The sequence below is a fragment of the Crocodylus siamensis genome, chromosome 1 (genome assembly GCF_052110815.1).
Source record: "Crocodylus siamensis isolate JL-2025a chromosome 1, ASM5211081v1, whole genome shotgun sequence".
Taxonomy (NCBI): Eukaryota; Metazoa; Chordata; order Crocodylia; family Crocodylidae; genus Crocodylus; species Crocodylus siamensis.
Window position 1 is genome coordinate 259,202,468 of NC_143395.1, and position 16,408 is coordinate 259,218,875.

The following is a 16,408-nucleotide window of genomic DNA, read 5'->3' on the forward strand; positions in this document are numbered from 1 at the left end:
AGAAGCCTCTGAATGCAGACACATTTCTGTTCCAAGCAGCATTCATGGCCCTTCATGGCTGCTATCATGTAGTCATGATGGAATGGCATTGGGTTCGGTGGGTGTTCAGAGGCAGGTTATCATTCTGTCCCAAATTCTGCTGGAGTAGGGATCTGTCTAAGAGTTGCATCAGGAATTATTTATAGTAACACAGACCCCAGCCATGATCTGGGTTGCCTCATACTAAACACAGTGAGGGATGGTTCCTGCCTTACAGCCACTCTGAAGCTGAGGTGGCCTACTGGTGGTAGACTGTGGCATTCAGCAGATTTGGGAGGGAGCAGGGAACACAGTAGTACAAAGCAGAGCAGCAAATCAGGCAAGGGATGGAGATCAGACTGGCACTCAGGGAGGGTGTGAGGCTAATTTGTAGCACACCTGCCAAAAAGGTTGGCCTCCACTGGTTGACAGCTTTTCTTCTGAATTATGTAGCATGTGATAACAAAATTAGATTGTACTGTAATCCATCCACACAAATGGTGCTGAATTAAGATGTCATAGGAACCCTTGGCTTGGCAACTTCAATCTTTTGACTTTTGGTGAATTATTTTGGGGGGCTTTTTTTTCTTTCATGGAAACTCTTTATCAGGGATTAGGATTTTAAATAAGATAGCCTGTCAACTTTCCAAATGTTTCCCCTTCTGAATCTACATAAATGGATTTTTATTTGTTGAAGGAAAAAAAAAGAATGGCATTAACTTCCTTCTTTGGATAAGAGGCAAGGTATTTTTGTTTGTTTTTTGTGTAATATCTTTTATTGGACCAACTTGGATATGTATCCTAATTTTTTATTTCATGTAAAATATACCTTCCAGTGCAATACACTGTCAGTCTTTCTGATCTATTCTTGATTGCATTTATTTAAATCTTTACCCAGCTATATGAAACATTCTTACAATATATGGCTGTCAGAGGAACAAAGGAGCATGACAGTGACTTCTCAGTCTGATTCACATGTTTCAACAGCACACCTATTCAGTCTAATACATACTATAGTATTCATAAAGATTGAAACCTAGGCTTTTAGCAAGTATCACTTTCCCTTCCCCTCTGCCCTCCTCCACATGTTGCTGTATAGTTTGCTTAGTACCATCTGGTGACAGTGCTTCTTTCAAAAAGTGAGTTTCATTAACCACGCATGTCTAGTTTGAGAAATAGTTGATATCCTGTCACATAAAGACTATTTAACTGACTGCATTTCTGCTTTTTTGTTCAAATCATTTTCCATTTACCCAAAACTTTTATAATTCCTCTCTTGTTATGTAGTCTTGGAGCATTTCAGGTGTTTCAGTTATGTATGCTATTAAAACATAGTTCATCTCTTCTGTCTAAAAATCCACAAAATACTCTATTTATTAAAACTGGAGGAGAGAGATAAAGCCACTATATGTACCATATAAGGCAAATACTAGTACTAATTATATCAATGGACTGTGACCTTGATAACGTTTCCTTGGAAATGCTTGAAGGGGGCTAGAGGGGTATAGCACAGCCATACTTAAATTTCCCATTTTCATTTTCAGTTGCTAAAGTTACTCTCTGAGAAGTAACACTTTTTCCTTAGTTTAAAACAGTGGTGCCCAAACCAACTGGCCCTGTGAGCTGAATAAATGGCATCTGGCCAGTCCATGGGCTGTATCTGGAGGACAGAGCCAAGTCACCCGGCCCTTGGAGCTGGAATTTGGCCACAGCTCCTGGAGCCATGGCAGTCCCTTCTCTTCCCAGCCCCAAATTTCTACTTCCATGGGCCTTATGATACAGCTCTGTGCTCCCGATCTGGCCCAGGGGACTTCCCATGGGTCCAGAAATTTGGTGGTAGGACAAGAAGTGGCAGCATTTATTGCTGCAGCTCCAGAAGCCACAGCAGTTACCGCTGCTGCTTTTCTCCAGTGACAAACTACTGGATGACATGGCTCCATGGGCCAGATCTAGCCTCTGATTTGAACCTCCGGTTTAAAGCAATGCCAAATTGAGCAATGCAAACTGTAACATTTTTAAACTTCTCTTCAGGTTCACTGAAAATATGTGCTGAATTCTTCCCTATTTAGGGGGAAAATATACCTGCAGATAATGTGGAAAACTCACTTCAGTGTTGTGTGAAATCGGAAGAGTGATGTGGTTAAGACACTGGACTGGGCCTGGATTCATTTTGCAGCTTTGTCACAGGCTCTCTATGTGACCTTAGGCAAGTTACTTAATCTGTAGATCTCATATTTCTAAAATAGAAATAGTACTACTTCCTTTCTCCTGCTAGTTGTACATCTTACCCATTTATAATATCAATAGGGATAAAAAACAGTGAAGACACACAGATTTTTCTTCATATTTTCTATATAAATGGAAACATATCACCCAGATACTTTGAGCTGGTTCCTTTTCTCTCTGAAAGATGTAGTTCATATTAATGCCATGAAAAAACTATATATTTTAAATGGTCTTTCTGTAATTGCCAGTGATTCTGCAATTACACCAAAGTAGTGGTAAAGACATTCAGATACAAAAGAGGTTTGTAGCTATTCCAAATGTTTACTAGCTGGCAGCCTGTTACCAGAGACAGGAAAAGGGGAGGTGTCCAAAACCAGCAGTGCACCCTGGAGAAAAGTCCAACTGCTGGGAAGTTTCCTACCAGGCTGTTGTCTCAGGGCCTGTTCAGTGGCCTCCATCGTTTTTTTATCAGCCTCCTGTTAGTAATTCTGTGATAATAAGGCTTCAGATTTTCCAAGCTCCTCTTACTCCTGGTTGCTGGAAGAAGAGAAAGGGGCTTTTTCTCTCAGTTCTGCAGTGCAGCACTGTCTTTGTAGTTATTGGAGCATATTCGTTCATTTAACCCATCCTAAGCTGGTGACCACCAAAGGTCAGAGAGAAATAGATAGTCTATGCTCCCCTCCGCTCCTTGGCTGCTGCTATAAGCCAAGAGAATCTGGGCAGCCAAAGGCAGAGTATTATCTCCTTGTATTCTTCCCTTATGACTAGCTTCAGTACTTGCCTCGGATATCACTTAGTGCTTTCTCAGCTGCAGCACTGGCAACTTGGAGTGTTTGAAAATCATGAGGGTAGACCCCCTCATCAGTCATAAGAGGGCCTAAAATCATGAGATGTAACAAATCACAATTTAGAGTTCTTTTTATTTGCTTTTTGCTCTTGAAGTCCTTACAGTTCTGTTCTGAGCTGCTTTTCCCAACGTCATAAGGGCTGGAGAAAATGTCTTTTTTTCTAAAATGGCAGTTGAGATCCTCAGGTAATAACATGATTTAGCAACTGGGACCTTAAATCTCGCAATATATAATGATTTAGTCTTGACAGTTTGGAGTGAGTTGGCAACACTTGAAACAATAAAGGGAAACCAATGTGTTTATTATAAGTTTCACCTTTGTCTACTTATTTTGTCTGGTAGGTGTGTTTTGCCTATTTCACTGCTATCCTAGGGGAAAATGGGCAACAGCAAGGAGGCATTTAGTTCTGTTTGGAAAATGATCTTTGAAATCAAAAGAGATGAGCACTTTTTTCTTAAAATTAGGACTTCATTTCAACAAAAATTGATGGCACAGATTCCTCCATATCACTAAATAAAGTCTCTTATTAACCCTGAAGCAAGCCCTGAAATACGAGACATTATTCCACTATGTTCCCCTTCCTGATGAGGTATTTCATAATGTGTCTGGATTTTTCTTTTTTATCATATGTATTATATGACTTTGGACAGCAGGACAGATGCATGTTCTGTTTTTTTATATGCAACCCATAAAAACCTTCTGTTAATGAAGTAAGCAGTTAGTAAAGTAAGGCCCTGCATGCATGGAAGCAGCAGATCTGTTGAGGAGGAACACATTTGCACAGTCACCTTTTGAACCAGAAAAACATTTTAACAACCATTTTATAATCTTTTATAATGTGATATTGCACTGAGAATAAACTCATTGGAAGTGCATGTTGATTAACATATGCTGTTTTCAGAGCTCTATGGATTCTGTGAAAGACACTGTAGTGATTACCCCATAGAATACACAGAAAAGTAACCATGTTCGAAAAGGAATTTACAGAGAATGGATAATAAAATAAGTAAAATAAAATATTATTTATATATATTTGAGATTATGTGTTAAATTTTGGCCCATTGAAGATAGGTGACAGTGGGTGCATCTACACAAGACACTAAATGTGCAGTAAAATTAGTCTACTGTGCATTAGCGGCACTAAAAAGGCACATGCTGGCGCTACTGCGGACTAGCACCAGTTACCTACTGAATGCACAGTATCTGTTATTACAGGTACTAAACGTAATGCGCAGTAAGTTCAGTGCATTAATGCATGTGTAGTTGTGCCCAGTGTGTTTCATCCACTTTAAGTTCACTGTTTTTACAAATGTAGATTAATGTTGTTGGTGCTTTTCACCTCATGCAGGGCTGTCTTGCAAGTTACTAAGTTGTTGAGCATCTTCTACCCATGTTGAGGATGCTCAGGAACTTGCATGACAAGCTTCCTGCAAGAGAATCCGTAGACAAGTTTGCATTTCCTTTCATGGGATTGCGTTTAAAGTTGATCCTTTTTTATTACTTTTTAAAGGCTTCACAATTATGTGCAACTCCCCTTTTCTACCCCTAACCACCTCCTCTTTTTATTTTTCAGATCTTGGCTGTGTTATTGCATATCAGATTGCAAGCTGGGGGCATCTGGATGTGTTTGAGATTCCTGACTATCTTAACAAAGACTCATAACTATATTTTTAAGTCCATAATGTTTCATCCTTCCCCAATATTCACCTTATTTTTTCTGTATTTCTATTCCTTACACAGTCACTTGCTGTTATACGTTAATGGTTCCCTTTTGTATTGTAGAGATTTTTATGGATTTCTAGTCCCCTTTCTCTTTTCAACATCTTGTCTTTTGTTTAAGGTAGAATAGGTTAAGTAATACTTATGCAGGGATTACTACATTGTATAGCAAGCTTTAAGCATCTCTTAACAAATACTGGAACTAGCAAGGTTTAGATTATACATAGGGAGAAGGTTATTGTCAATGTAACTGAATAGGTTAATGTATAATGTATAGGTCTGTGTAATGGATAGTTTTTATTCATCATAAAATTTTCAAATGACTTGCAGATGTATTACTGCTGCAGCTGTTGCAGACCCTGTAATGGCATTAGGCTCTGACTCAGAGAGTAATTCCTTGCCAATAGATTCTGGCAGGGGCTACAGTTGTTGTGATATTCCCACTGAGGAAGCCATTGTCAGCAGTGGAGATGATGAAGAGACACTAAACCAGAGGCTGACAAAGGGGGGAGCCTGGACCTAGGCATGATGTGGGAACATGGATTCTGAAAACCTTTTCTTAATTATTCTATTAATATCCAATCACAATATGACCCTTTGGAGAAGCATCTGAACTCAGGTGCTCACTATGTATGTTAACAATGTACACATCTTATGTTTCCCAAATTTTATAACAGTAAAAGAAAAAAACCATAATGAGAAATATTATTGCTTCTCTTTTCATATAAAAAAGTTACAGTTCCTTTGATTTCTACAGCAGCTATAATTGGGTCCCACTGTGCATACATAAGTCTCTCGTGCATACTTGTTGCTGATAACAGTTGTGTGACTACACCTTTGGAGCTAGTCTGTAATATTTACAGCATAATGTTCAGTTGGCTGAGTGAAAAATGTTATTGTACTAAGGACTAACATAAACGAAATGACCAACATGCTGAAATTACAGTCACTTATTGAAAATACTGTGTTGAACTGCCTTGTACATGTAGAAATGTCTATGATTGTTCTGATGTAACAGACATTTTGCATTCAATTTCCTAGTTGGTTTAATTAAAGAAAGAAAAGATTGACTGAACAAAGAAACATACAGAGAGTACAGTTTGTATAAAAGATATCGTGCTGAGATAGATACACTGCAGGGGTTTGATTCAGTTTTCTGGTACTTAAAATATATGAGAAATCAGGATCTTTATGAGAAATCAAATCTTTTTAACAGCAGACATTTTCAGCTGGGGCACACAGTAGAAAAAAGTGAGTAAGTTTAATAATGGTCAGTGATAATGCTCAAAAAGGACAAAGTGAAACAAACCATTTGAGGCAGAAAGCTGAACTGTGCATCTTTGAAATCTTTACTGAGAAAAACAGAAGAGTGTATTTCATTGTTGTAACTTTCATTATTTCAAGCTATTTTACTGAGTGTGTTGGTTACAGTTATGAAATGTAGATTTACTGTAGCTCAGAGGGCTCTGGCTGTCTATGTAAAGGTTAGAAAGTCACATGTGATATTGTTCCTGGTACTCTCTGAAAGATCTTCGGGTGATGATTCCAACATTTTACTTCTGCAGCAGCTCAATGTGATATTTATAAAGGCTACAGTTGGCTCAAGAGTACTTGATTTTATCAAAAGGACATTATATAACATTTATCTACTGTGTTTAAAATATTCTTGCAACCGCCACAAACAGCTTACATTATTACAAGTAATATTGTTTATTTTTTACTATTTATACTCGATATTCATTGGGTGATAAAATAAGTAACTCAGCAGGATTGTAAAGTAGTGGTTAGGGCGCTCAACCAGATCTGGGTTTTGGTCCCTGTTCCAATAAATATTTAAGTATATATAAATATTTATAATTTATATATTCTTATTTAAGCTATAGAATCATGCTTGCCTCCCCCGCTCCCTCCCCTCCACCTCTATCTTAGCTCATATTTATTTTATGCAAAGTTAGTAGCTTCAATAGGAGCGATGAATACCCTATACCCAAAATACCCTATAGTTTTGTTGCTTTGGAAGATGTGGGTTCAAATCCTCTCAGGCAGGTCTCTCATCTGTGGTGAGTCCTCCCATGACTGGCCTCTTGCATGGAAGGGGGTGTCTTAGGTCCCAAACTCCAGGGCAGAGTTTATGACTGTGGATTACAAGTGGTGGAATGGAGTTGTTTGCAGGTAGAAGAGCAAGTCACCAGTCCAGTAGGTCTGTCCAATCTGTCTACAATGCATCATCCTTTCCTGCAGGGCCAGAAACGGCTGGCCCACAAACCAGAGCAGCTCATCTAACAGATCTGGAGCTTACCCCACCAGGATGAATGCCTAGAAGTAAGATCTGTGCAAAGCCTGAAAACTTCAGTGAAATCTGATAGTAGGCCAAAATCACTTCTGCCCTTTGTGCCACAAATGAACAGCAAATAATCACACCATACACTACAAGCCAGTTCTCGGAAAGGCACTTATTTGTGTGGTTGTAGGAAACCTTGGATGTGACCTCCCTTTCCCCCCCAAATGTAATGCCAGACGCACATACCTGGAACCACAATGTAGAGACAAGCATACAGGTTTTGGTGCATGTCTGACATTTCATTTTTTATGGTCAAACATTGAAAAGAAGCAGTGTAGATGTAACCCTCTTCCTCTTTGAGGAGTGAGGCATAAGACTCTGTGAGATCTCCAGCATTTCCTTCTACCCTTCTGACTTTCCTCGTTGTACAGGGAGTCTTGGTCCTTAAAATGGCGGGGGGGGGGAGGTGTGTCAGGAGGTTCCACAAGGCAGAAGGGCAGTGCAGTCCTTCTGAAGATCTAGTCTTTGGTCTCTAGCTGCTGTGCCTTTTCTCTTGTACCCACCTACCATTTCCCTCCCCTTACTCTCCCATGTTTTATTCTAATTGCTAAGTGTTGCTATTGATTCCTCTTCTGTTCCACTTATAAAGCAGCGGACTGTGGCAAAGACAGGTCATCTGGCTGGCTGCTTTGCTTCATTCCAAACCGCTTTGCCAAGTCTCCCAGTTCTTGGCTCCAAAAACCTGCAGACCTTTAAAAGCAGCTGGAAATGAAGAGTAAATCTCTCTTGACCACAAGCAAGGGCTCTGTGAAATTTAGTTTAAGAACTTCTGATTAATGCTGTTTGTGGGATTTTGTAGAGCATGACGGGGAGAAGAGAGGGCTGCATTTTACTTATGGTTTAATCCAACTCATTCAAGCCAATGGAAGGTTTTTTTTTTCCATTGAATTCACTGGGAGTTAGCGCTAGCCATACACAGGAAAGTGAAACTAGACTAGTTGGTTTTACTTTTGTGTTGAGTCAGTTTTATTCTCTGATTGTCATGGCCCTGAATAATTTTGTTTGCATTCACACTGCAACTGGGTAACGTTTAAATAAAATATCCTTATTAACTTTTCCTTAAATAAATGTTTTGATACATATTGGGGTGACTCTTCCTCCCCCAACTTTATCTCTAGCCCCTTCCCCCCTCCCAATATTAATTTTATAGTGTCTTTTAATCTTCTTGGCAGACAGGATTCTTTGGGTAGATGTGATATCTTTTATTAGACCAACTAAATAGTTGGGAAAAGGTTCTTTGCAAGCTGTCGGGCACAAACACCCTTCCTCAGGCATTGGGATCTGCTGATGTTCTGAGTTCTCCAAGGTAGAAAAGAAGCTACAGTAAACAGAAGTCAGTGAAGATGCAGGTGGCAGGGAGAGGGAGGGAAATGTATGAAGGAATGCATCTTCAGCTAAAGACAGGTTACCTGGTGTGTTAGATGTTATGCAAGTTGTAATGTATCATAATTCCAATGTCTATATTCAGTCCATGATTTTTCATATCCAGTAGAAGTGAAGTTTGTAGGCTCATCTATGAAAGGTGTTTTGTAAATTCCCTCTGAGGATTAGAACTGAGAGATCGGAGAGGTAGTTATTGTGTTGTGAGAAGTGCACATCCATTGATGGATTTTTGGTGCGAGTTCATTCTGATACACAGCTGTTTGAGTTTCTCTTACATATTTTCCATCAGGGCATTTGGTGCACTGGATGAGATGCAACATTTCTGGAAGTGCAGGTGTAATATCCAGAAATGGTGTTGGTTCTGTTGTGGGATGTCATTATTGTGGGACTGGCAGAGATGTGTTGGCAAGTTTTACATTTCTTTTTTTGGCATGGCCTGGATCCATTTGGTGGTTTGGGCCATAGAAAGTTTGCTTCTGGTGATGAGGTTGAAAAGGTTCGGTGCTTGTTTAAAGGCTAGGATGGGTGGTTCTGAAAAGATCTTTTTAAGAATTGGGTCTTCTTCTAGTATGGGTTGCAAGTGTTTGAGGATTTTCCATGCAGATTCCAGGGATGGGTGGTATGCCATAACTAATAGTGTGTGATTCATGGGGATTTTCTTTTTGTACTGCAGCAATTCTTCACATGGTATCCAGGTGGCTCTTTCAAGTGTGATCTCTTTCTCTCCCTGGAGGAGTGTCTTTGTTGGGTGAAACCCTTTTGAGATTTGTGAGGTGGCAATTGCAGGTATTCTCAGTGCAAATTTGGTGGTATTGGAGAGCTTGGCTATATCACAGCTTTTTTGGTGTGTTTAGGGTGATTGCTGGTTCTGTGTAGACATGTATGTTGATCTGTGGGTTTCTTGTATTTGGTGGTTTGTATTTTACCATTTTGGACATTGATCATAGTGTCTAAAAAGGAAATGTTGGTATTGGAGTATTCAAGAGATAGTCTGATGGAGGGGTGATGATTGTTGAATTTGTGATGGAAATTAATCAGAGACTGTAGGTTTTTGGTCCAAATGATGATGATGTCATCTATATATCTCAGGAATAGCATGGGTTTGATGGTGCAGATCTTAAGAAATTCTTCTTCCAGGTGGGCCATAAAAAGGTTGGCATATTGTGGGGCCATTTTGGTGTCCGTAGCCATGCCCATGGTTTGGAGGATATATTGGTTGTTGAAACTGAAGTTGTTGTGTGTGAAGATGAAGTGTATTAAGTTCAGTAATCTCTTAAGGTCTGTACTCTGATTTGTAATCTTGTTCTTGTAGATATATGAGGCAGGCTTGGATGCCATCCTGGTGTGGGATGTTGGAATATAAGCTGATGATGTCCATGGTGGCTAGGAGGGTATTGCTGCGAAGGTGGTCAGTGTTTTTGAGGTTTCACAGGAAGTCTGTTATGTCTTGGATAAAATTCGGTCTTTGAGTGACAAGAGGTTTTAGGATGGATTCGATGTCACCTGATATTTCTTCAGTTAGGGTTCCATGGCTGGAAATTATAGGTCTGCCAGGGTTCCCTTGTCTGTGGATTTCAGGGATCATGTAAAACGTCACTGGATTGATTGGTGGAGGGATCAGGGTCTGAAGTTTTTCTTGTAGTACAGATGGAAATGATGTGATGGTGGTTTTGAGTTTTGAGGTAAAAAGGGGAGTCGGATCTTCTTCTAGTTTTTCATAGTAGGTATGTCAGAGATATTGCATCTACCCAAAGAACCTTGCCTGCCTATGTCCTTAGACCAACATGGCTACAACCAACAACCCTTTTAATCATCTTGTACTTTGGAGGAATGTTTGCAATCAAATGACTACATTTCTATCCAGAACAAAAAAATTGTGGATCCACAAACAGCAGACAATTTGCTCTCAAAATCTTCCTGTACAAATTTGTTTATGGTATGCCCCATAGGAAATATATTTGCTAAATTATGAAATGACACAGTTTCATTATAATGGGACTCTAACAGCAGCAACTGTTGGAAGTAGGAAGGTAATAACATCATGGGGGAGATGTTCAGCCCCTCTAACTCTGCAGTTATTTTTTACATCAGAACATTCACTTTAATCTCATTCTTTTAAAACTTTCTTCAAATTAGCATCTTAGATGCTTTCAAGTAAATGCAGTGTACAAAGGTATTGGAGAATATATAGAAATGGAACATTGTTTTCTATAAATGTTGTCCTTTATGCCCTAGACAATCTAGAATTCTTTCCAAATAATGTGTTAGATATTGGACTAAATATAAAGATAGAGTGACTCAACTGTATAAACAGATGGAGTAAGTATTATGCAGCCACTGATTCAATTAATATATAGTTCCTTGTTTTAATGAGAGAGGGAAGGTTGAATAGGACATAGGATTTATTCCTTTCTCTTTTTGAAAAGTGTCTTGAGGTCTTGTTTTGTTTTCTGTTTTTTCTCTTGAACAGAAATGGAAAAAGCAGCTTCTGGGTAAACTCTCATCCAAAGGATGCCATCCTGATCAATGTGCTGAATTCCCTTTGAACAGGACTGTACGAGAGTGCCAGCATTTAGTATTAGCCAAAATCTTGCTGTGGCTCAGGATCTCTTGGCCTAGAGGGCATATTTCCAACTAAGTTATGGTGATCTTTATGGTATAGCTCAAAGTTAAACTTAACATTTACTTAGACTGAGTTAAGTAATTCTAGTGTGGACCCTTATATAACATATCCATGCTACAGTAAAAGTCACAAGTTTTTCTAAAGCTGCTACTAACCATGTAAATCTCCAGTAGCATATCTGAAAGTTCGACACACATGAATAGTTGCACAAAGACTGATTTTCTGGATGCTGTCCAAATAGCTATGGGACATCTAATTGTCTTATTTAACTGTTTTTACAGTAGTGGAAAAAAAGAGAATCTTGTTTGCAATAGGGACCTTCCATCATTGTTACAGTGTCAATGCTTGAACTGACATCAGTTCAATGGAAAGCTGTGGGAAACCCTATTAAGACAAATGTCATTCCATTATGATCACTGTTACAAATACTAGTTGCTGCCAGTGCATAGGAACCCACGTCCACTTTTTAAACATTCTTTTCAATGTTTAATTATAAAAAAACTTTAAAGTAAATCAGAAAGTCTCTTTTTTCGTCAAATATTTTAAACAAAAAGTCTCCTCCTTTTCTATCTGAATGTATTAAGTATAAAACCTACTTCGCTGTTATACTGAGCATGCAGTTTTAACATTCAGGACTTCAGAACTGCAAACGTGAAGAATGTCACATTGACCTCCACCTTGTGTATGCAAAGTTATATTTGATATTTTCCATAAGTACGCGCATGCAATCCCACTTGCACTAAAATGTAACTATAAGAATGTATGGCAGGGCTTGCCTATCTTCGCCCAGTTCCTTGGGATTAGAGAATTGCCAAAGCAATTGGTGGGCCAAACCCACTAATCAGAGACCAGCAGGGGAGGAGCCTTGGGAGGAGTTTGCCCTGCCCCTACATCAGGGTGAGGTGAGGAGCAGACCAAATTGAAGACTGCACTCCACCTCCCCTGATTGGCTAGTTTTCAATTTTGGGGCAGAGCCCCAAAAGGGAGCTAGGTGCACAGCACGTGGGTGGGGAGGGGGCAGGGTGGAGACGAAGAGGGATGGAGAAGAAAGAAGCAGCTGGGGTGAGGAAGAGCTACCCAGGGGGTGCTTCCAGTTGCCCTGAAGAGCCATGTCCCCAACTCCTTGCCATGAGAGAGCACAGTGAGCCGGTAGAGACATCACTGCACAGAGGGTCCAACAGTAACTGGGACCTGGAGAGGTGTTCGAGGCGGCTTGGGTCTCCAACCCTGGCATGAGGCTGGATGGTGCAGGCATCACTGCATTGAGGGTCCGAGAGGGACCAGGACCTTGGAAGCCACTCAAAGTGGCTCAGGTCTCAAACCCCAGCACCAGAGCAGACGCTGCTGCACAGTGAGTCATTGTTGGGCCGAGGGCCCTCGGAGGGGACAGGGGACAGTTCAGGCCCCATTCCCCGCTGCCAGGTGCAATGGCCCATGGGCAGCGCAGGCTCCGCAGCGAGGCGGGCTTGTACTGGAGCCCTGGTCCTGGGCACGCACAAAGCGGCCTGGACCTGCAACCTGCTGAGAAGACCAAGCCATCTGGGCATGTGAACAAGCCACGCGGGAACTGAGACAACACCCACTGCAGGAGCCACTTGCCTAGCTGGGGATGAAACACCAGGAATCCCTACTCACCGGGAAGCTTAAGTTCTCGGGCAATGGGTTTCCCACTGGGGAGGGACACAGTGGATAGCCCCATCAGAGCGGGTTTAGGCTAGAGAGAGAGAGAGACTCCTCTAGAGGAGGGGGATTACCATGCCTTACATTTTGGAGTGTTTATTAATTGCTTGTTGTGTTTTCTATTCTGGAGAGTTTATTAACTATTTATTGCGGTTTACATTTTGGGGGTGCTTACCCACCAGTTGCTGGGACATACTTACCCTCTGAGGATCCATGGGTGAGATTTCTCTCGTGGATCTTGGGGACTGCTATACTTACCTGTTCTGTTATTTGTTGACTTGAATGTATTATATGTAAATAGTTATCTTTATCACCCATCCAGTTTATTCTATCCCCTCCCCTTTTATTCTGCATCCCAATAAACTATGTATATAGTTAAGATATTGTGTCCTGGTGTTCCTCTATAGAGACACCAGAGAAAGGGAAGCTGCAAACAAGCTGCAGTTTCCATTTCCAGCACATACACCCTGCTGATCATCCCCTTCTATTGGAAAGGGGGGCTGCACACTCCGGTACACCTGGGTTATAATTGGAAGAAAAGAACTGAGTATTCTAGGTGACAAAGTACTTTTAGTAACTTAGACCTTGACCCTAAAAGGACTTACACAAATGCTCACCATTCAGATAACTTGGTACTACTCACTACAGTAAATTTAACCAGGTATAAAATTGTTTCCAGGCCCAGTTGTTAAATGTATCTGATTTAGGGATAAACAAACAGCTTCAGTGCTCAATATGTTCTACTTGCACAAATTGAAATCAGTTTGGAAAGACTGGTATTTTATCATCATTTGCAATTGCAAAGCTTATAAATGTTGCCACTTATTCAAAGCTTGTTGCAATGTGCAATTAAATATTTTGTACAGCCAGGTTTACTTTTAAGTTCCATGTTGTCCGAGAAAAGAAGGTGACTGACACTTAAGTTTCACCATTGACTTTTGGTGTGCAGCTGTATTTGTGAAGAACGCGGTGTAAAAGTAAGCCAGTTGTGTGAGTAACCTGCTAATGTATTTATTGTGGAGAAACCCTTCACTCTGGTACTGAGTCCTCAATGTTTTGTGACTGAGGAGAGGCACAGTGAGATCTTAGCACCCAGAGATAGAGAGAGAAAAGGAATTAATTTTCCAAATTTTTCATCTTCTGTTATTCTCCTGTTTTTTCTTCTTCCTCTCACTTTCTATTCTTTTTTCCTCCCTTTCATTCTCTTAAATTTCTAAATGTTGCAGACTTTCTGAGATGCGTGATCCTGATTTCCCCTCTATTTTCTTTCCTGAATCTGACAAACGTTATTATGTTCACAGTCCTCAACTCCACATTGCTCTGCCTGCCTCGAAGAAAACTGGTGAGCACAAGAGCTAACAAAGAGGCAAGAAAAAGACCAGATGACAATTTGTGACTGGCCAAGTGAGGGTGGCAGCACAGGGTGGCTAGATTCCCAAAGAAAAAAATAGGATGACATCAGCTAAGAACAGATCGGGGGCATGACAGCAGGGGAGAAAAGCTGCTATGTGGAAGGGATATGTGACAAGCCTGTTGCATATATGCTCAGGTAACCTGTCTTGGTAACATGGGCTCTGCTGACCAGTGCTGCCTCAAACAGCTTGGTCTGGCAGAGGACTGTAAAAAAACCAAACATAGCTACTGGGCTTACAGGGAAGCCAAGATAGGCCCTGAATGCAGGAAGGTCCCCAGGGGAAGCAGGGGTTGATGGCCATCAGGCAGCTTTGCCTGACCTGACCCTGCTCGGGGCTGCAAAACCTGGGACAAATCACTGGTTTTTAAACAGGCTCCTGCCAGGCTCCAGACCATGGCTGGGACTGCGGGGAGGCACTCTGCTCTCTGTGGGGGAAAGGGAGCCAGGCTGCCCCGTTCCTCTCCCTTCATGCATTGAATGAAGCAGGCTGTCTGTTGCCTCTGTGAGCTCAGGCCTCTGAACCAGCTACTCTGCGAAGCAGGGATTCTCAACCAGGCGGCCTTGAGATCCTTTAGGGATGCCCCACGTGAGGCGTGCCAGCGCAACCCAGAGGTTTCCAAGAGGACCCCAGAGTATGGCAAATGTTCTGCCCTGCTGTGGGCTTTCTGGACAGGCCAATGGCCCCTGTACTTTTCCATAAATCCAAAAAAAAAAAAAAAACCTGGAGAGGAGAGGAGAGGAGGGAGGAAACAAAGCTGGCTTTTCCTCAGGAGCACCCTGCACCTGCGGAGAGGGGCCAGGTGCCTAACTAGGGTTGCCAACTCGGTTTGAGTCTATTCTAGGTTTCCAAAATGCCATTGTGCCTGCAACACAACATGAATGAGCCCACGTACTTGTGGGTATCCGGTACGGATTATGGTGTGTAGACGTTATGTCAGGAAGGCAAATGCATGACTGTTATATTTCAAAAACCCACTGGACTACTGTACAAATCAGATGCAACATTTAATCTTTATTTTCTCTCAGGTGACTCTTAGCAGTATCCTGGAGATTTCTCTCATTCCTGGAGACACCAGGGCAATCCTGGTGGGCTGGCAACCCCAAGCCTAACAAGGGGTGCCCTGAGCCCCCAGGAGCCGACTACCCCCTCCACGCTGCCTTATCTTTCTCCCGACTCAGGGTGGCAACAGGATGACAGTCTGCTGGCTGCCAGGCTCTCAAGGACCTGTGTTTCTAGAAGCTGAGGGATAGTGCTGGGGACACACTTGCCCTCAGGAGCTGGTGAGCACTGTGTTGGAGGGCATGCATGGCGCTGGGCCTGCCACCGCCCACCCTGGGGTGCCACTTGCAGCACACTGCTCCCCTGGGGCTCACAGGAGCACCTGGGGCAGCCCCAGGCCAGATCTGCAACCCCCAGAGCCCTTGGGCCCACAAGGGGGGACCTGTGGGACAGAGGCCTGAGTTGGGGCGGGCATAGTAATCATCTCTTCTCCTCCAGAAAGAGTGCGTGGCCTCTCATTTCATTTGGTATCTTCCCCAAGTGCCACCACCCTCTGCTTCATTTGGTATCTTCCCCCTCCCCCCACCCCAGAGAGTTGGTTCCATCTCCCTCCCACCCCCGACAGAGCTGGAAGGGGCCGTGCAGAGCTGGACGAGGCCCCGCCCCTTCATGAATATTCACAGAGCTGGCTGCTCGCAAGTCGGGAGGGGAGAGGAGAGGGGAGCGGTGGCCCCACCCCAGAGCCGAAGCGAGCGGCCGGCGATGGGAGTGTCCGCAACTGGCCCCGCCCCCGCGGGGTGAATATTGATGAGGCGTGGCGCGCGGCGCGGTGTCGTGGCGGGCAGCGCGGGCAGCGATTGGCCCGCCGCGGGTGTGCGCGGTGACGCGTGTCGCGGCGGTGCGGGTCCCGATTGCTGCAGCCGCTTGTCAGTGTGACGAAGATTGGCACCCAGGTAAGCGCTGTCACTCAAACCCGCTCCCAGCCAGCTCCGCCAGCCATCCATCACGGCGCGCCCGCCGCCGCCGCCCGGAGCCCCGCCGCGCCGTGCCGCGCGGCCCGGCCGGGGGGGCGGGGGGGGCAGCCCGCCACACGGAACAGCGGCGGGGGAGGGGGCCCCTCGCGCTCATGCCCAACCCGAGCGGGGGGGAAGGGAGG

The 16,408-nt window shown here is 42.9% G+C and overlaps 1 protein-coding gene across 8 annotated transcripts in view; it reads left to right on the plus strand.

Annotated features, from left to right (window-relative positions):
- The first annotated feature begins 16,064 nt into the window (after positions 1-16,064).
- PKNOX1 (PBX/knotted 1 homeobox 1) overlaps positions 16,065-16,408 on the plus strand; it is a 63,090-nt gene continuing 62,746 nt past the window's right edge. For all 8 annotated transcript variants that reach the window (XM_090061411.1, XM_090061401.1, XM_090061421.1 and 5 more), the window contains exon 1: positions 16,065-16,205. The gene's annotated coding sequence lies outside the window, so the exon portion shown is untranslated. The remainder of the gene's footprint in view (positions 16,206-16,408) is intronic.